Source organism: Drosophila biarmipes, chromosome 3L, assembly GCF_025231255.1.
Source record: "Drosophila biarmipes strain raj3 chromosome 3L, RU_DBia_V1.1, whole genome shotgun sequence".
Taxonomy (NCBI): Eukaryota; Metazoa; Arthropoda; class Insecta; order Diptera; family Drosophilidae; genus Drosophila; species Drosophila biarmipes.
In genome coordinates, this window is record NC_066613.1 from 1,359,375 (window position 1) to 1,382,063 (window position 22,689).

The window sequence follows — 22,689 nt, forward strand, 5'->3', positions numbered from 1 at the left end:
TACTAGTTTTCACAATAATGAAGAACTCTCTCAATCGGTATGACATCGATGCCAGAAATAACTATATTATATTAAAATGTTTTTTTTTTCATTTTATATTTTATTTTTTAAATTGAATACATAATAATTGAAGAATATTGAGTCAAAATGTAAAGTAGCGTTTATTTTTATACCTGCCGCATTTTCGTTAAAACCTTAAAACATTTTTCCCACAACGCACGTTTTTAAGGTCGGTGTTCTTCATTACTTCGAAACTCCTTCAATTTTAAACACTATTTCTGTACATATTTTACAATGTTTTTTTCATAATTTTGATTTCACAATGACAAATTAACCAGTTTTTCCCAAAAAATAGTGTTTTTCACTTTAAAGTGTTTAAAGAAATTCAAAAATTGGATATAAAAAAAACACTCGACAGTGTTACCTGAATAAACTATTGTCTAACGCACTTGGATTTTTTGATTTCTGATGATACAGCTATGATGGGCACCGCAATTCAACTATTTTTGAAACACGTCCGGACATTTGTTACCATCACCATATTTTTCAATATTTCTTTGTAAAAATTTGATAAAACATTCTTTGAATAACGTTAAGTACGTTATTATGCTTTAATATTTCGTATTACTTCCCCGACGCTTTCTCACTATTTTTATCGTTACTTTAAAATCCTTCCATTTTACTCTCGATGTTTTAGGGGCACATTCTTGGATAGTTTGGTTAGACAATTAATAAAAACAAGATAGGAAATTAACTTCGGCAAGCCGAAGTTTGTATACCCTTCTAGTTATAAGAAATAATCAACGATAGTAACACCATGTTAAATTTGTAAGGATTCATTATTTCTCTGACCGTTTCTTTGATAGATAGAGTAGTCCGATTTTTATTAAATTTATTTAGAAATTCTCTAAAACCAAATTATTTTTCCAATATTAATATTATTGTCAAAAACACATCGATGCTATAATGTGTCTAATATTATTTTCCAAACAATTTTCCTATAATTCATATGACAGCTATATGATACAGTCATCCGATTTTAATAAAATAAAATTCGAAAATAATTAGAAAATGCTATTTCTAAACCTAGGATGATATGTGGTAAAAAAACACCAAAGATATAATTTTTTCATATAATTTTTCCACCAATTATACTCTTGTTCCTATTGCAGCTAATGTATGATGTAGTCGTCCGAATTTGATAAAATAAAACTCGAAATTCAAAACTAATTAAAAATGTTATTTCCAAGGGAAGGGGTTCTATGTTAAAGAACAACAAAGAAATAATTTTTTCACATTATTTTCCCAACAATTTTCCGGATGTTTGTAGAGCAGCTATATATATTATAAAATTAAATTCAAAATTAAAAAATGTTATTTCCAAGTTATTTTATTTTTTTCGATTATTCCTATGACAGTTATAAGATATAGTTGCCGACTTGTATACCACCTGCAAAAGAAGGAAGTCGTTTGAGAAAGCTTCATCCCAATAGCTTTAAAACTGAGAGTCTAGTTTGCGTAGAAACGGACGGACAGTCGGACGGATAGACGGACATGGCTAGATTGGCTCGTCAAGAATATATTGGCTGATCAAGAATATATATACTTTATGAGGTCGGAAACGTCTCCTTCACTGCGTTGAAACTTCTGACTGAAATTATAGTACCCTCTGTAAGGTTGTAATAAGGAAGAACGCTATGGTCGAGTACCTCCATTATCAGATAACCGTTACTCAGTTTAAGGGAGCCAAAGGGAAATGTAGATAAGTATGAAAGCGATATTGTAAAGCGCTATTGTAATGTGGGCCACAGACAGAGTTAAGTGTACGCCTACAAACCGACAAAAACTGTGGTGAATACAGTTTCCGTGCTAGAAAATTGTTTTTGCTGAAATTTATTTGCCTCAATACCTTTTTATTGACTTAAAAAATGTTTGCCACGCCCACTTTAACGCCCCTAAACGGCTAAAAACACTTAAACGTATTTGCCGCCCACATAACATATACCGAAACAACCGTTAAATTGTGCTTTACAATATTTCTTTTCTGCTTATATATCTCTATTTTTCTTTAGCTCCCTCAAGCTAAATAACAGGTATCTGATAGATCTGATTGACTATAGCGTTCTTCCTTGTTATACCCTTGCAGAGGGTATAATGATTTCAGTCAGAACTGCAACGCAGTGAAGGAGACGTTTCCGACCCCATAAAGTATAAATATTTTTGATCAGCGTAACTAGACGAGTCGATCTAGCCATGTCCGTCAGTCCGTCCGTCTGTCCGCCCGATTCTACGGAAACTAGTCGCTCAGTTTTAAAGCTATCGGGCTGAAACTTTCCCAAGAATCTTCTTTTTATTGCAGGTAGTATATAAGTCGGAACCAGCCGGATCGGACAAGTATATCTTATAGCTCCCATAGGAACTATTGGAGGAAACATTTAAAAAAAAAAATTATATTCTCGGTGTTTTTTAGCATAAAACATCCTACGCTTGGAAATAACATTTTTTAATTGATTTTGAATTTCGAATTAAATTTTATCAAAATCGGAAGACTATATCATATAGCTGCCATAGAAACGATCGGAAAATTAGTAGGAAATTATGAAAAAATTATATCTAAAAAATGATAAATTAATTATTTCTTATAACTGCAAGGGTATACAAACTTCCTCTTGCCTAAGTTAACTTCCATTCTTGTTTTTAAATAAAATCTGGAATCTCTCCGCCGTAAAGAAAAGTCCCACGGGTCAATATTAATATGATTCGAGATCAAGCCTTTTCACTTGGAGTTACAACTCGGCACGTCATGGATTAAGAAGAAAACACCCTCGGACAGATTTTGTCAATTTGTTTGCCAATAAGAGACTACTCTTTTTTAAAGTTTTATATATTTTCTTTAATTATATAAATCGCTTTTCAAAACTAGTTTTAAAACAAAATATTTAAGAATGGCGACGCTATGTGGTGGCGGAAATTACCACGAAGTCAAAGTATCCAGTTGTCGGGCATGATCCAGGCCTTAAATCGTTACTGAAATCAAAAAAACAAAAAGAATTTATAAAAGTTTATCTTTTGGGAAAACCAACAAAACCCAGCAGAAACTGAGAAAAAATAAAATTGTCACAAATTTAAACAAAAAAGTCAAACTTTTCTATAATAAATATTTCAGCTTCGAACCTGCCGATAAAATTAAAAACGAGAAATAAAGCGGGCTTAGATACACACAATATAAAAACCTTAGGTTTAGGACATTTACACAGTCTCTTTTTGGTACATGAAAAAGAAACACGTATAGTTTAAAGTAATTAAACGCGATGAGTAAGGAACAGCTAAACAACGTGGTCTAAAAAGCAGGCGCAGGTCGCATTTAGCGAAGCCTTTCTAGCTTGGATCAAATCTAATTTTACGTCTGACGCTACATCTTTCTAAACCGCTCTTATATACACACAAGTTCCGAATTTAAGATTTAAATCGCTTTGTTGCTTGGTGGTACTGACCAATATATACCCTGCGGTTTCACAATTTAGACTTAGCGCTCAATCAGCAAGAAGTCGACTGCGACGTCGGCAAAGCCGCCAGCGACTCGGGCAGAGCCAAATGAGAGCCGCGCTCTTTCCCGCGAGAGATCGCGACTAAAATCTGGAGTCTGAATATAAATTTTTATATTTTTAAGAATTTCGAATTCAATTTAATAAAATTATTGATTATTTTTTATAATTGCAAGGGTATACAAACTTCCGCTTGCCGAAGTTAACTTCCTTTGTTTTTAAATAAAATCTGGAATCTGTCCGCCCTAAATAAAAGTCCCACGGGTCAATACTAATATGATTCGAGACCAAGCCTATTCACTTGGAGTTACAACTCGTCACGACATGGGTTCAGGGGAAAAAACCGTCGGGCAGATTTTATCAATTTGTTTGCCAATAAAAGTCTATTCTTTTTCGAACTTTTTATATATTTTTTTAATTAGTTAAATCGCTTTAAAAAAAAATAGTTAAAAACCAAATATTTAAGAACGGCACCGCTATGATCCTATAAGGTGGCGGAAAATGACACGAAGTCAAAATGTTAAGTTGTCGGGCATGATCCAGGCCTTTAAATTTAAAGAAAAACAAAAAAAAAAGTTAACTTCGGCAAGCCGAAGTTTGTATATCATAATCAACGACGCTGATCAAGAATATATATACTCTCCTTCACTGCGTTGCAAACTTCTGACTGTAATTATTATACCCTCTGCAAGGGTATAAAGACAACATTTCCATAATAAATATTTCAGCTTCAAACCTGCCAATAAACTTAAAAACAAGAAATAAAGCGGGCTCAGACACACACAATATGGGAAACTTAGGTTTATGACTTTTACACAAAGACTCTTTTGGTGCATGAAAAAGAAACGCGCCAAATGAGAGCCGCGCACTTGCGCGGAAAAAAACAAACAAAACGACGACATGTCTTCCCTAAAAAATGCGGGTGAAGGCAAACAGGCCGAGCAATTAAAGTGACTACCTTTTGCACACCCATTCATTTTAAATAATAATATATAAAGTTTATAAGTTTATTGTTAATAATTTATTAATAAGTGAATTTGCACAGTCGAACATGTCCATAAATAATTTGCTTCTATGTGCAACGGAACATGCATAGACAAGCGGAACATGCCAATAAAACAGAACAACACGGATTAGCGAAACCGTTGTGGTTGCTTGTTGTTTTTCTTTTTTCGTCTTTTTTACTTGCGTAATTGAAGGATTTAGACTAAAGTTTACCAAAAAACTGTTTTTTAATTATCATTGGAGATTTATAACCAGCAAATAAATATTGTAAAGCGACACCTACCGGCTATTTTATTAAATGTTATTTGGGCGGCAGACAGTTTTAAGCGTTTTTTGTGGGCGTTAGCGCGGCCGTGACACCCCGCTGAAACAAACTTGCGCTGCGCAGGAAACTTAGAAGCTCTTATTGTTCCCGAAATCTTACAGAAATGGCCTGATCGACTCGGCCAGTTAACCTGATCAAAAATATATTATCGTTTTGGTGTCGGAATAGCTTCCTACCGCCTGTTACATACATTCCCACGCATATAGGAACCAAATTATATACAAACTGCGCAACAAATTTAAAGAAAAGTGGTTCTTTTTCAACTAAAATTTAATGATTTTGTTAATGTGACTATAACAAACTTAACGATATGATTTCTCGTTATAGTTGGAGAGACTTGTACAATTGTATAGACATTGAAAGTGTCACAGAACTATTCTATGTAGTGTGAAATACTTTTTAATGAATGCGTTGCTGAAAAACTTCCTTTAAAGCCTCATTGGTTTACCAATATGCTTCAAAGAATTAAAAGCATTAAATCAACACTGAAATACAAAATTGGGTAAGCCGTAGGATTTTTCGAAATATTTGGTATCTAAATCGAAGTACATTAAAATTTTCATATCATCCGAAACAGTTTTACAACTTAGTTAATACCAAGCGTAAGTCATCGGCATTGTCTTCATCAGTACGTCTTAGCATTGCATCAACGGATTCTGAAATTGCTGATTTATTTGCTGAGTTTTTCCAAATTACTTATAGTTCAACCGCTTGGTCAAATTCTAACTATCCCAATCCCTTAAATAGGGCAGAATGTATTTTTACCCCTGTAATTACCGAAGGCTCTCTTCTTCTTCCGGGCCAGATGGACTCCCTGGATGTGTGCTTAAGATTTTTGCGTCAACCATTTGTAAACAAATTCTTAAAATTTTTTATTTGACTATTTTATCATCAGTTTTTCCTACTATCTGGAAGGATTCTTTTATAAAAAGGGTGCGAAGGTGGATGCCTAGAATTATAGAGGTATTTCTAAATTGCTGCAACTCCTCAAGCATTTCAATGTATTATCAATTCTCATTTGCAACATTTATGTTCCTCTCTTATATCACCGCGTCAGGATGATTTTGTTAGGCGAAGTTCGACCACCACCAACCTTCTAACGGTCATCTATTGTAATAAATGGACTTAAAAAAAAAAAAATGCAGACTGACTTTATACTATATATTCAGATTTTAGTAAGGCCTTTACCAAAACATTCAAATTAGATCAGCTTGGGTTTGTTGGTAACCTATTAACTTAGATTTCAAGTTACTTGAATGGAAGTACTCAGAGGGTTATATTCAAGAATGCTGTTTCAAAATAGATCTACGTGACATCTGGAGTGCCTCAGGGTTGTCATTTGTGCCCTTTGCGGTTACTTTGTTTATTAACGATCTTCCCTCAATCATAACAAATTCTCGTGTACTTTATATATGTTTTATATATTATATGTATGTATAATGTATGCTGATGATATTAAGCTTTGTTTATCATATAATGATATAGCGTCGGAATTTAACTTTACACATATTTATTGTTTTCATGGACGGTCTGAGTACAACCTTTTCTATTTGAACTGCCTTAAATGCAACGTTGTGACTTTTTATAGGGGTACTCCTAAAAATAAGAGTTTAAATGGTAGTTACCCGCTCACCCACACATAACTTTGTTGTTGGAATATCATTAACATACACTCCCCTAGCTTACTCACCCCCGCTAACTCACTGCCGCTCTCTAACTATCTATGTGCACTGTGGAATTTGTGAGTATCGTAATATTGGCTGTTGTTGAAAGTTGTTGATTTCGGCTGGAAAACAGAGCATTCCGTGCTATTCGTGCGAAAATATTTGTCATGCAAAATTTCTTGGCCATTTGGGCATGGTACGCGACGCAATCGACATGAAAAGTGGCTTGCGCTATTATTGTGATAAATGCATTGCTTATGAAACTCAGGCAATCTCTATAAGGCGGCTTACAAAAAGCACTTTTACGGAATTAATCCGAAACAGCCGTAGAAATACGGATCTGCTTGTGGCGCTTAAGTCGCAGCTCACTACCTGAGCCCGATTCTCCTAAGCGTTAAAAGATCGCGGTCGATAGACAACCCACGGTAGCCGCTAGTGAAACTGTCTCTAGCGATCTGGGGTCTGCAGCACAGCCGTCGATCTCAGCTGTTGCACAAATGGTACTACGGTCGAAGGCTAAAAAAGATTCGGTACCGAATGCAAAGCACGCGAGATTTTGTCCCATAAGAAGCCTGAAAGATAGGTTGTAAATAACACCACCGCGACTAAAATCTGGAGTCTGAAGCCAATTTACAGAAAAATCCCACGGGTCAATACTAATGATTCGCTACCCAGTCTATTCAGTTGGAGTTACACCTCGCCACGTCATGGTTTAAGGGGAAAAAACCTTTGTGCAGATTTTGTCAATTTGTTTGCCTATAAAAGTTAGTTTAATTAGTTAGTTTTAATTAGTTATATCGCTTTAAAAAACTAGTTAAAAATTAAATATTTAAGAACGGCACCGCTATGATCCTATAAGGTGGCGGAAGATGCCACGAAGTCAAAATGTTAAGTTGTCGGGCATGATCCAGGCCTTAAATACTAACTGAAATAAAAAAAAAACATTTATTTGAGTTAATCATTAGAGAAAACCTACAAAACCCAGCAGAAACTGAGAAAAAAACTAAATTTTAACAAATTTAAACAAAAAAGACAACATTTCCATAATAAATATTTCAGCTTCACACCTGCCAATTAAATTAAAAACAAGAAATAAAGCGGGCTTAGACACACGCAATATGAAAAACTTAGGTTTAGGGATAACACAACTATGATCCCAGCGCCGCATGTTGACCTAACGTCCGGAGTACCGACTGAAAGTTGTAGTGAAGCCATAAATGCTGTAGTAGGAAAACCTGTCAATCGCTTTATCGTCGCTTGCGAACAGCTTTTTTGCTCTGAGTATTTGAGTATTTTTTTAGTGTTTTTGTGCGAGTGTATTGTGTTAATTTATTTACAAAGCTTAGCTTAATAATTGTGTTAGAAATTTTAAATAGATCTCCCAATAAACGAGTATATGTTTATCATTATTTTCTATTAGATTTGCTTATTCTCTTCGCTTTGTTAATGTATTTTACGCTCTCTAAACTTGCTAGAACTCTTTTACTTCCCCTTAATCTCACTCGCTCTATTTTATAACTGTAATTTAGACTCTCTATGAACCTGCTGAATTTCTAGTAGACTTCTTCGGTGCTATTTTTCCTCTCTGTTTCAGACCCGTCTGAAGTCCCGGTATGTAGAATTGACGCTCTTGTTGTTCCTAAAGACCGATATCCCCCAACAATGGAATTGACAATTTGCCTCACCTGCCTGCTCCTTTAGTTTCTGCAACTAAAATTAGATGTTTTCGTAAATGTTTCGACTATAATAATCTTAACGACATTATCAGAACTACTGCATTTTTCTATATAGTAATAAATACAGTTTTTATAGAATGCGTTCCTAATAGGTCTCCTTTAAACCTAAACAGGGCTCCTTGATTTACCAATGCCCTTCAAAGACTTAAAAACCTTAAGTCTAACACTTATAAAAAAAAAATTATAAAAATTAAAAATTGGGTAAACCAGCAGATTTTTCGAAATATGTGGTGGCTCGAACAGATTTTAATGTTCTCAACAGTCATTGCTATTCTATGTATCTAAATCGATGTAAATTTGAATTTTTAACGATCCTGTTTCAGTTTTACAACTTTGTTAATGCCAAGCGTAAGTCATCGGCATTGCCTTCATCGGTACGTCTAAACTCAATGGAGGCATCGACGGATTCTGAAATTGCTGATTTATTTACCGAGTTTTCCAAACTACTTATAGTTTGGGTGCTCGGTCAAATTCTAACTACCCTAATCCCCTAAAAAGGCGAATTTGTATTTTTACCCCTGTATTTACCGAAAGCTCTCTCTTAACAGATGTAGCAACAACAACGCCAACTTATGCTAAAGGTCCAGATGAACTTTCCATTTGGAAGGATTATTTTATTATTCCACTTTACAAAAAAAAGAACGAAGGCCCAGAATTAAAGAGGTTTTTGTGAATTGTTGGCAATTCCTATAGCATTTAAACCTATTATCAAGGAGTGATAATTTGATTTGCAACATTTATGTTCCTCGTTAATATCACCGTGTCAACATGGTTTTGTAAAGCTAAGATTGACCACTCCCAACCTTCTTAAATTGTCATCTTTTGTAACAAATGGATTTTAGAAACAAATGAACACTGACGTGATATATACAGATTTTAGTAAGGCCTTTGACTCTGTCAACCAGTCTCTTCTTTAATTCAAATTAGATCAGCTTGGGTAAACTATTCCAGATAATCTATTAACTTGGATTTCAAGTTATTTAAATGGTATGACTCAGTGGGCTATAAACAAGAACGCTTTGTCAAAATGGATCTACATGAAATCTGGAATACCTCACGTTAGGCATTTGGGATCTTTGCATTTTAGTTTGTTTATTAACGATCTTGCCTCTATCATAACACATTCTCGGGTACTAATGTATGCTGATGATGTTAAGGTTTGCTTATCATATATTGATATAGCTTCGGCTTTCAACTTACAGTCAGATATTGAATGTTTTCATGGATACTGTGAGTACAATATTTAAATTTGAACTGCCTTTAATGCAACGTTGACATTTTATAGGGGCACTCCTAAGTTTATTAGTTACTTAATATACGTCACCCGACGTGATTTAGGTGTTCTTCTTAACTTAAACTTAAATTAAATTTAACTTCCACATTATGTTGACTGTGAACAAAGTCATGAGTCATGTTCTTGGGTTCATAAAGCGTTGGTCAAAATAATATTTTGGAATACTGTTCGTCGGTTTGAAGTCCACAACATCAAGTGCATATTGACAGTATTGAGTGGGTACACAAAAATGTCTTTTTTTTGCCTTTCGTAGTGTGAACTGGAATCAAAACGTTAAGTTACTTTTTAACCAGAGTAGTACAGAGTACTATTGCTTAATTTATCGTAGGACAATGCTTGGTACTATTTTTATACAACATCTTATAAGAGGTGATATTGATTCTGTATGACTCGTAAAAAGCATAACTTTCAATGTGCCTGTTAGACTAACACGAAATTATTGGTCTCTAAATTTGCCACGATGTACACCAACTTTTCGTCTGTACGAGCCCTTTGGCCCAATAATACATATGTTATAATTATAAAAACCTTTATTATTTAATTTACACTTCAACTTCTATCCCGGTATTAAAAACTAATATTTTAACTCATTTGCTCTTAGTTGGCCTTTTATTGTCATTTGTGCCTCGAATTTTTTTGACAAATTGGTAATAGGGCCCCGCGCGTTACAAGCACGTGCTTAATGTCGTTGGGCCACTTGCTTGCTCTATTCAAAGTGCATCAACGTCCATCACATAAAGATGACAACAAGAAGGAATCTCAAAAACAAAACTCGCCTCTGCTATTCCGAACCCGCTACTCTTACCGTTTATTGTATAAACTTTGTGCATTTCGTTGCTTATTTTTTAGTTCACAAAGTTTTCATTTAATAAACTTTGCCAAGTTTTCGTTTTATCCTAACTCTGACATATGGGAAACTTTTTCTTGGCCCTGCCTTAGGCTAAAGAATTTTCCAATTCATAGATTTTTGTTTCTCCGATTTATTGGCAAATTACGAATTTGATATGTTGAACTCTCAGGAATTACTGAGCTTTTTATTTGAAATGGAATTGTTGTTATGAGACTTCCTGATCATAATAATTCTGATGATTATTTCCTGAGTTCCTGCGATTATCATACCGTGTAAGCCTATGACTTTATAATGGGTTTAAGTCCCAATAATATAGTGTCATTATTGATTAGACATTAGATTATTGACTGTAAAAAATATCCCTTCTCGATAATGCATTAAATAACCCATCCGAAAGTTTTCATTCTATACAATAGTTGATTGTTTTATTTAATGAAGCAGTCTAAATAGTCTTATCTGTTCGGTCTGCACCTAGTTCTAGCTTACCTATTATGCTTGCAGATCTTCTTCAATTATTATACAAACTTATTGATACTATATTGTATTATAATGTTGTCCAAAGGTCTTCTTATGATCTGTGGTTGACGTGGGATGATTTGATGAGCGCCAATTTTTGGAGATCGAGTTCACTGTCTTTTCTTCATAGATGACTGCCGTTGCTGATTTGACGAGATTGTTCCAGAAAGTATGTCAGTTCCCTTATCTGACCAATTGATTGATTTAAATGGATTTCAAATAATTGAGGTGGGATTGACATTTTGATCTTTTATTTTCATTATGCCACTTGCTATGCCGCTTTTTGATTTTTAATTGTTTCTTATAAAATTGTTCCGATATATCTCTTTTGTGGCTTATTGTTCGAATGAGATTTTTATTTAATTTATGCGTGACATTTCACACGTATATTCTTAAGCGGATATAAAGTTTTTTACGGTAAGCGATTAACTTTATATCTGTTAACTAGTCAGGATATACTAGTAGGGTAGGAGTAACCCTAAGACCAGTACCCGTGCTAAGCCCACGGCAGCAACGGTACTCAAACAAATTAAGTTAAAAAAAAACACAAAGAATATAATATTAATTAACCAAACAAGAAAGAAAGTTTACTTCGGCAAGCAAAAGTTTGTATACCCTTGCAGTTATAAGAAATAATCAACTTTTGTAACACCATGTGAAATTTTTAAGGATTGTTGCTGACTTCAGCGATATTAAAAATAAATGTTTTCCTTTTTTAGACCATATTTTTTACATCTATATGTTATAGTAGTCCGATTTTTATTAAATTGAATCCGAAATTCTACAAAACTTAAAAAATGTTATTTTCAAGCTTAGAAGGTTACATGTTAAAAAGCATTAACGATATATTTTTTTTATATTTTCTAAAAAATTTTCCGATTGTTTCTATGGCAGCTATATGATATAGTCGTCCGATTAATTCAAAATTCAAAACCAATAAAAAAAAATGTATTTTCAAGCGTAGGAGGATATATGAATAATTATGAAAATAATTTTAAAATGTTATTTTCAATCCTAGAAGGTTATAGTTAAAAACACCCAAGTTATAATTTTATCATATTATTTTTTTTCCTATCGTTCATATGGCAGCTATAAGATATAGTCGTCCGATTTTGATAGAATTTATTCGAAATTCAGAACTAATTAAAATATGTTATTTCCAAGCTTAGAAGGTTATATGTTAAAAAACACCGAAGATATAATTTTTGTTAAATTTTTTCCCCGGTGAGCTATGGGAGCTATAAGATAGAGTTGGCCGATCCGGCCGGTTCCGACTTATATACTACCTGCAATAGAAAGAAGGCTTTTGGAAAAGTTTCAGTCCGATGGCTTTATAACTGAGTCTAGTTTGCGTAGAAACGGACGGCCAGACGGACGTACATGGCTAGATCGACTCGTCTAGTGATGCTGATCAAGAAAATATATACTTTTTGGGATCGAAATTATTTTATTTTAATCGCTGCCGAAAACATATCGCTTGTCGTTGAAATCAGTCTATTAAAATAAAACATTAACGCCCCTTAAGGAGTTTTTTTTTGTGATTCTATCATAACGAAAGACAGTGACTTTATACTTAATAAGCATGATTACAAGATTACCAGCAAATGTGATTGTGTTTTCGCTTTGTCGCTCTACTATATTTTAGAGTTTACCGCAAACCTCTACAGTGTGTTGTTGTTGGTCGTAATTGCGCTTTTATCTTTTTCGTTGCGAGCAATCGCAACATGAATCCTGGTGCCACAGGTAGCTGGCAGTCTTAGTGCTGATGCTACATTGGAACCAGTTCCTGTTGCTGCCAATTCTACGTCGTGCGCTGCTGCGCTTGGCTCCTGTTATGATCCAGCACTTGGGTCACATAATTTAACTATTAGCAAGCCCTCTTTGAAAGTATACGGCTGCACTTGGGTCACATAATTTAACTATTAGCAAGCCCTCTTTGAAAGTATACGGCTGCAGTGCTGTCATTTCCTCCGGACCTTCATCCTGTTCTACCATCCGACTATCGCCGTCAACCTTATCTGGAGTTGCACAAAGGGAACCTATGCCCTTATCGGGCATTGCAAAAAAAAGCTAATTTTCGTCTCCGCCGTAGTCCTGACGCTTCTGACGACGATGTCGAAAACTAGCTGTGCAGCAAACTTACTATTTCTCGAGCTAAACTAACCGTCCCGAAGTTCAAGTTTAAGCAGAGACGAGAAAAATCTTCGTTTAAAATAGGTCTTCCCGAGGTACATCACATGGTGACTGTGTTCTTCTTATTTATGTCAAAGCCGATCGTGTCTCTCAACGTATTCCTTCGACTTTACAGTTATACAGTTTGTTATGTTATTATATCTTGCTCGTATATTTCCCCTCGGTCTGATACTAGTCTCTACTTTTAACATTTGGCTCAAATACAGAGTATTCTTTCAACTGTTGGCAATAACGATTATCTTATAGTTCTGGGCGATTTAAAACTTCGGACCATTTCCTGGATGTCCTCAACTAATCCAAATGTTCTTGTTCCCACAACAGTCCATGAAAATGTTCGCGGTCTTATTGATTTCCCTTTAGGACAACTGAACTGAGTCTTGAACTGCTCTGGGAAAGTTTTAGACCTTATTTTTCCTCAGAGTTCACAAACGCATATCTTAGTCCTCTTTCGAATCTTGAAGACGCTTACCATCCTACATTTAAGGTAGCTTTTGAAGCATCAGTTTTAGTACTGTCATGTCCTGAAACCGAACCAGCATTCTTTCGTTATTTTCGCTAACAAAAATGAATATGCATTAATCCGAAATCGATTAAACCTTCATGGATTCAATCGATGACCCCTTTCACATTGTGGCACAAATTTATGGTACACTATATTTACCAGGCTGCTAGCTGACCATTTGAGGTATCTAATAGCTCGCTCTAATTTCTTAATCCATAATTTCGAATGGTACAATGTGACCTAAGCCTTTGTAGAACCGAATTCCAAGATAAAAATAAGGAAGAACGCTATAGTGGAGTGACTATCAGATACCCGTTACTTAGCTGAAGGGAGCAAAAGGGAAATGGAACAGCAAAGCTATATTTTACGTCGCCACCTACCGGCTATTTCAGTACATGTTATGTGGGCGGCATTTAGATTTAAGAATTTAATCCGTTAGTGGGCGTAGTACATTTTTATTAGGTAAGTCCCTAGGTATTGATGAGATTTCAGTTAAAATTTTGTTTCTATCATAAAAACTGTAGGCGCTACAGATTTTTGCGGATTGTGGGTGGGATTGTGATTAGAGTGAACGTGGCATCCCGCTGAAGCAAACCAAACTTAAATTATTGTTCTACTAATTTCTTTCTTTCTTTTTTATTTTTAGTCGTTTTTATACCCTTAACTTTGCAACGCAGTGAAGGAGACGTTACCGACCCCATAAAGTATATATATTCTTGATCAGCGTCATAAGTCGATCTAGCCATGTCCATCTGTCCGTCCGTCTGTCCGCCCGTTTCTGCGCAAACTAGTCGCTCAGTTTTAAAGCTATCGGGCTGAAACTTTCCCAAGAATCTTCTTTCTATTGCAGGTAGGTCGGAACCTCCCATAGAAACTATTAAGGAAAAAATTTAAAAAAGATTATATTCTCGGTGTACTTTAGCATAGAACCTTCTACGCTTGGAAATAACATTTTTTAATTGAATTTGAATTTCGAGTTAAATTTTATCAAAATCGGAAGACTATATCATATAGCTGCCATAGAAAAAAAATTATATCTTTGGTGCTCTTTAACATATAACCTTCTAAGCTTGGAAATAACATTTTTTAAGTTTTTAGGAATTTCGAATTCAATTTAATAAAAAAAAGTATAAAAAACTTAACCTATAAAAACAAATTTTATAATAATAAAAAATTTTTTACAGTGAAGGAAACGTTTCCGACCCAATAAAGTATATATATTCTTGATCAGCGTCACAAGTCGATCTAGCCATGCCCCTCTGTCCGTCCGTCTATCCACCTGTGCGTCCGCTTCTACGCAAACTAATCTCTCAGTTTTGAAGCTATCGGGCTTTCCCAAAAGTCTTTTTTCTATTGCAGGTAGTATATAAGTCGGAACCAGCATATACCTTCTAAGCATGGATATAACATTTTTAAATTAGTTCCGAATTTCGTATTAAATTTGATCAAAATCGGACGATTATATCGTATAGCTCCCATAGGAACAATCGGAAATTTAGTGGTAGAATAACATTGAAAAATTATATCTTCGGTGTTTTTTAACTTATAACCTCCTACGCTTGGAAATAACATTTTTTATTTGGTTTTGAACTTCGAATTAAATTTTATAAAAATCGGACGACTATATCATATAGCTGTCATAGGAACAATCGGATAATTGATGGGAAATAATATGAAAAAAATTATAGCTTTGGGTCTTTTTAACATATTATCTTATAATATTGGGAATATAAATTTTTATATTTTTAAGAATTTCGAATTCAATTAAATAAAATGATTGACCATTTTTTAATAAGTTCTGAAATAGGAATTAAATTTTATAAAAATCGGATATATCATATAGCTGTCATAGGAAAAATCGTAAAATTAGTGGGAAAATAATATGAAAAAATTATTTACTAAAGTTGATTATTTCTTATAACTGCAAGGGTATACAAACTTCGGCTTGCCGAAGTTAACTTCCTTTCTTGTTTTAAATAATTTTTTACATTTTGTTTCTTTTAAGCTATAAAAAAATTAACGGAAATAGTGCAACGCCAAACTGTGCTTCTGCCAAATGGAATTTTTTTATATTTTAAAAAATTCTTTTTTAATGGTGTAATATCGTGATAAAAAATTCTTACTTTTGGAGACCATAAAAAACTCGATACATTCCACAAGGAAAAACTCATAAGATAAAATATTTTGGACGTGTCAAATTTTTAAATATTTTTCCTTTTCACATATCACTTTTAGACCAGTGTCAGGTAGATAACAATTCTGTCTATCTTCTCGTTTTAGCTGGGGTCTTTTATACCGAACTAGAGCTTTCGCTAGCCTCTCATATTGGATCCATTTCTCTATTTCCCATATCTTAGGAGTCAATGCCTCCATCATTTCATTAGCTACTTTGCATGTTTTGCTGCTCATCTTAGGGTCCTTAGGTCATACACTTCGTTTAATAGTTCTTTACGTCCTCTGAGGCTTGTAGGTAGACTTTCTTCAGAATGCGGTCGATTGCAGGACCAATAACAAGGATTCTTTTCTGGATAGAGGGGAAAAGAAGGAGACGTCCTTTTGAACACTAGTCTTCTTCGAGTCGGGATCCTACATTAAGGGCAGTTGCAAGGGAAATCATAACATATTTTTTCTATCTTCGTTATTTGGCTGAGGTTTTTTTTTACCGAACTAGAGCTTTCGCTAGTCCCCTATACAGTGTTCCCACCTATTACTATTTTCCCCATCAATGGCACTGACCCCGGCCGATGCACATTGCCACTGGCCGGGGTATGGTTACCAGTAGAGCGATCGTTGCCGTTGTTCTGGCCATGCGACACCCGCGAGTTTTCGAATTTTTATTGCTTGTCTGTCCGTATCATTCTGAGTCTGGTTAGTCATTAGCGGCCTTTTTGTATGGTAAGGACGTACTATACTCCTTACTCGACAGAATATTGTACCGACATATCCTGTGGATCCTGACGTGATTTTGAGGGCAGTATCGAAGGCAAAGCATTTTAACGAGGTATCCGGTCGGTAGTTGCGCTTACCGTTACGTCCGACCGATGTTTGGAAAGCACAGCCGGCTTTTAAAAGTCGGTACAGGGCAGACGCAGGTAAACCTGCTCGGCCCAAAGCACTTCAACGCCTCAACGATCGTGGTCTTTTAGCAGCAGTTCAATCCTTAGAAACTTCCGAGGAAATTTATGAAGTTGTATTATGCCTGGTACAAGCATTTCGCCAAGGGAGCACTTGTCCTGCGGCGAGTAAGATGCAGATCGCAATTTCCATCCGAGACAACCAACACAAAAAGTTATATTTTTATACCCTTGCAGAGGGTATAATAATTTCAGTCAGAAGCTTGCAACGCAGTGAAGGAGACGTTTCCGACCCATAAAGTATATATATTCTTGATCAGCGTCACAAGACGAGTCTTTCCGTCTGTCCGTCCTATTCTACGCAAACTAGTCTTTCAGTTTTAAAGCGGTCTGAAACTTTCCCAAAAGTCTTCTTACTATTGCAGATAGTAGTCGGAACCAGCCGGATCGGACAACTATATCTTACAGCTCCCATAAGAACTATCGGGAAAAAAATTAAAAAAAAAAATTATATGTTATGTTTTTAACATATAACATTCTAAGCTTGGAAATATCATTTTTTACTTAGTTTCGCATTTCGAATTAAATTTTATAAAATTTTATATAGCTCGCATAGGAACGATAGGAAAATAATATGAAACAACTTAAAGCTTTGGGGCTTTTTGACATATTATCTTATAATATTGGGAATATAATTTCTTATATTTTTAAGAATTTCAAATTCAAATTTAATAAAAATCGGACTATTGTAACATATAGTTGTCAAAAAAAAAATGGTTTAAAAATATGAATAAAATATTTTTTTTGAATATTTTTGAAGTCAGCAACAATCCTTAAAAATGTTGCATGGTGTTACTAAAGTTAATTATTTGTTATAACTGCAAGGGTATACAAACTTCGGCTTGCCGAAGTTAACTTCGTTTCTTGTTTTATATATAAAAATTGAAATATTAAAAAGAATTATTTTCCCGAGATTAAAAGTTAATAAGTGAAAATCCACGAAGTTTAATTTATTTACATTTTAATATTTTTTTAAAACTTTTATGGAAGCTATATAATATCTTTGTCCGATCCGGCTTGTTCCAACTTATACACTATTTACCAGAAGTAATACTTTTGCAAATGTTAAACGCGTTAGCATTCAAACTGACGACTCGATTGTCTGATAAAGAACATTTATACATTTTGGGGTCGGAAGGGTCTTTTCTGACTGAAATAATTACCGCGAGGATATACAAATATTGACTTTCCCGTTTTTTGACGTTTAACGCAGTCTTTTTAAATGCTGCACAGAAACTGTATTTCTGCTTATTTACATTTACCGCAGTCTTTAACAGAGTTTAAATATAATTAAAAGTTATTTCGGTTTTTGGAGATCATTAACTTTATTATAGTTGCTCTCCTAATTGTTTTGTATTGGTGAAGTAGATTGTTCCATAATCGAATACGTATTATAAAAAAATGACTCGGGTAAATTAAATGAAAGATAGTTTGTTTCTCCAACCGTCATTATTTTGTGAATATTAAAGTTTTAAGATCGTTCCAAGAGGTCAAATTAAGGTCAAGTACGTCTTAGAATAAACACATAAAGGACAATTGAATTAAAAACTATAGTTAATGTGAGCATATCCCTCACATCACAATTTTTAAGCCCATTTTTCAGTTAGTGACAACATTTTAATACTTATGCGGACACAGGTATGTGTTTCTACTGACATATATTTTGACATCGTCAGCATATAAATGTACTTCACACTCAGATAAGATACTAGAGATCATTGGCAGATCCTTGCTTCTTCGTCGCATAAGTGGAGAAATTAAACATATTTCTAAGCTTGGGGCAGAATCAAAAGCCTTACTGTGGCCAAGATGCGTTAAAAACCTTACGCAGTTTCCGTCCAGTTTTTTACTTATATCCTCAACAATATTAGTGATTGCAGTAATACAACTCCTTTTCTTACGGAATACATATTGTTTTTTATTGAGTAGAGAATGATTAGCTAAGTAAAGTTGAATCTGTGAAGACATAGTTTTAAAGACTTTAGGTAGAAAATGTATTCTCGAACATGAAGATGCAGTAATAGCCATGTTAAAAATATAAGTAACATGGGTCAACATAATGGGAAGAAAAAGCTTACAAATGTTGGACTCATATTATCGAGACCTACAGCCTCGGACCTGACATGCAGAATTCTAGCTTTGACAAAACTTTGGTTAATACATATAAAAGTAAAACTAGCATCACAGAGGGGTTAAGTATTCTGGTACGGATTGCATGTTGCTCCAGTTACATCTATTTCCAAAACTTTTTGTTTATTAATACAACGTCCACCTCAGACTCCGTCTGCTGTTTACATTTTCCAACACCTAACCGTTTTACGACCAAAGTTGGTCCATTGACAATCTCCTTACAAAAAGAATGATTATTTCTGATTTTTATTTTTTTCGCTCAAGAAAAGTTATTATTACTATTTATAAAAATACTACACGGCTTTCCTGTTCTTATTAATCGTCATTAAACACTCCCATACCTAGTTTTCCACACAATCTTAAGACATATAATATGTATATTGAGTTTTACGAAAAGTAATTTTGACAAGGACGAGCTCGGTAGTCACATCTAAGGTCGGAAAATGATTTCCCGACGCTAACCTGTGTCGCAGTGACAGAATACACTATTATAGCTATTTTAGATTCTTACCAGTACTTCATTAGGTTTAAAAAATCCATTTTGATACGTGGTCATTCAAATATTTATTTTAAATCGTACAAATACGATTCGAACACTTATATGGTTCTTAAAACAATATATTAAAAAAAATAACAAATAAGAAAGGAAGTTGACTTCGTCAAGTCCAAGTTTTTATACGCTTGCAGTTATAAGAAATAAACAAGGCTAGCAGCACCATGTTCAATTTTCAGAAATTTGGATAGCTTCAGTGATATTACAAAAAAAATTTTTTCATTTATTACATTCTTTTTTTGATCCATTCTTTGACAGGTATGTGTCACTGCCTTTTTTTAATTTTAATTCGAAATTCTTAAAATTATATAAGTTTATATTCCGAATATTATAGAATAATATATATAATATATAAAAAACAAGAAATTTAACTTCGGCAAGCCGAAGTTTGTATACCCTTGCAGTTATAAGAAATAATCAACCTTAGTAAATAATTGGTTTCCCGATCGTTCCTATGACAGCTATATGATAAAGTGGACCGATTTTGATCAAATTTAATTTTAAATTCAGAACTAATTAAAAAAAGTTTTTTCCAAGCTAAGAAGGTTATATGTCAAAAATCACCAAAGCTATAATTAGTTATAAATTATTTTCCCACCAATTTTCCGTTCGTTCCTCTGACAGCTGTATGATATAGTCGTCCGATTTTGATAAAATTTAATTCGAAATTCAAAACTAATTAAAAAATGTTATTTCCAAAAAATTAAATAAAAATTATATCTTCGGTGTTCATATAACCTTCTATATGAACACCGAAGATATAATTTTTATTTAATTTTTTCTCCGATAGTTCCGATAAGATATATTTGTCCGATCCGGCTGGATCCGACTTATATACTACCTGCAATAGAAAGAAGACTTTTGGGAAAGTTTCATGCGTAGAAACGGACGGACAGACGGACATGGCTAGATCGACTTGTCTAGTGACGCTGATCAAGAATATATATTCTTTATGGGGTGGGAAACGTTTCCTTCACTGCGCTGCAAACTTCTGACTGAAATCATTATACCCTCTGCAAGGGTATAAAAACACCGAAGCTATAATTTGTTTTATATTATTTTCCCACCCAGTTTCGGGTTTTTTCCTAAAACAGCTAGATGATAAGACGTCAGATTTTGATAAAATTAAATTCGATATTTATAACTAATTACAAAATTTTATTTCCAAGCTTAGAAGGTTATATGTTCAAACACACCAAAGATATAATTTTTTCGTATTATTTTACCATCAAATTTCCGATTGTTTGTTTGGCAGCTATATGATATAGTCGACCGATTTTGATAAAATTTAATTCGAACATCAAAATCAATTAAAAAATGTTATATTCAAGCGTAGGAGGTTATATGTTAAAAAAAACACCAAAGATATAATTTTTTTAAACATTTTTCCCCGATAGTTCCTATGCCGGATCGGGCGGACAGATTCCAGATTATATTAAAAAGCAAAGAAAAACGCTATAGTCAAGTGCCTCAACTATCAGATACCTGTTATTCAGTTTGAGGGAGCAAAAGAAAAATGGAGATTTACAAGGAGCAAAGAAATATTCTAAAGAGCCGCCTACTGGCTATTTTGGTTTATGTTATGTGGGAGGCAGACAGTTTAAAGCGTTTTTGCGGTTGGTGGCGTTAGAGGGGGCGTGACAATATTTTTTTACGTCAATGGAAAGGTTTAAATGAGACAAATACATTTTAGAACAACAAATTTCTATCATGACAACTGTTGCCACCACAGTTTTGGGAAATTTGTGGGCGTTGTTCTATTTTTTTTGGGTTACAATTTTTGTTCGATTATAAAAACTGTAGGCGATACAAATTTTCGCGGATTGTGGCCCTTAAAGTGTGCGTGACAACAAACTTGCGCTGCGCAGGAACCCCAAATCTGCATGTCAAGTCTGACGGCTCTAGATTTATAGTTTCCGAGATCTCAGCGTTCATACGGACAGACAGACATGGCTAGATCGACTCGGCTAGTGATCCTGATCAAGAATTTATAATCTTTATGGGGTCGGAAACGCTTCCTTCTACCTGTTACATACTTTCCGACAATACAGTATACCCCTTAACTCAACAAGTAACGGGTATAATAAATATATCTTTGGTGTTTCTTAACATACAACCTCCTACGCTTGGAAAAAACATTTTTTAATCAGTTTTAAATTTTAAATTTTAATTTATTTTATGTATTAGGAAAGATCCAAAAATGCGTGGGAAAATATATGAAACAAATTATAGCTTCGGTGTTTTTTTTTACATATTATTCTATAATATTGGAAATATAATTTTAAAAATTTTTAAGAATTTCGCATTTAAATTAATAAAAAGCGGACGAATCTTAAATATAGCTGTCAAAGAATAGTAATGAAATCATTTTGTTTAATATTACTGAAGCCAGCAACAATTCTTAAATATTTCACATGGTGTTACTAACGTTGATTATGTCTATTAACTGCAAGGGTATACAAACTTCGGCTTACCGAAATTAACTTCCTTTCTTGTTTTAAGTAAAACTAAAAGAAAATACGTTTATTTTTTCCATATTTTTCCAGTAACTTTAAAATGTTTTGAGGTTGCTTCTGTAATTTTAGGGACACATTTTTTGATAGTTTGGTAGACTTTATGCAAAAAATCTATTTTTTATGCCTCTAAATCGTGCTCCCCTTTCATTCCGCGGATTTACAATATAAATTCGTAGGAAACTTATTGATGCATAATTACATTTCCCTCGAAGAAATTTCTTTGAGCTCCCAATAAAAATACTAATTTGGAAGGAAAGTTTGCTTATTTAAAACAACCCAAAAGGTTTTAACACCAACTAGTAGTATACCGCCAAAAATTTAATAATCACTTGAATAAAACTTTGTGATCTGTATTTTAAAGTTTATATCGATTTACTTACGTTTTTCCGAAAAGTATGCTACTGACTTGTTATTACTGAGAAACCCAGATATTCTTATTTGGCAAAATAAGTGAATTTATATATGAACATATTTTCACAAATAATTCGCTGTTCTAGGAAAATTTGTTACTTTTATTTTGTATAAGCCAGAAGTTATATATTAAGTGTAACTAAGCCTTTAACCTAAAATAACTACACATTAAGTGGGGCCTCAGTTAAGAAATCAATAAATTGAAACTTTCAATTGTACATCTCCATCCATAACTCAACACATTATATCTGCTACACTTTCGAGCATTATAGCTTGTTCAAACAGGCGGCGCAACTTCTACATAAACTATGCTAG

The 22,689-nt window shown here is 34.0% G+C and overlaps 1 protein-coding gene across 11 annotated transcripts in view; it reads right to left on the reverse strand.

The window, feature by feature from the left end:
- The window catches only part of LOC108022354 (dnaJ homolog subfamily C member 16), a 274,183-nt gene extending 251,494 nt beyond the window's left edge, over positions 1-22,689 (reverse strand). For 3 of the 11 annotated variants that reach the window (XR_007763726.1, XM_050886287.1, XM_050886288.1), the window contains exons 1-2: positions 22,344-22,683; positions 2,976-3,027 (exon numbers count right to left, since the gene is read on the reverse strand). The gene's annotated coding sequence lies outside the window, so the exon portion shown is untranslated. Of the gene's footprint in view, positions 1-2,975; positions 3,028-22,343 lie in introns of all 11 variants that reach the window. The other 8 variants (XM_050886281.1, XM_050886280.1, XM_044092667.2 and 5 more) reach the window with 6 other exon arrangements.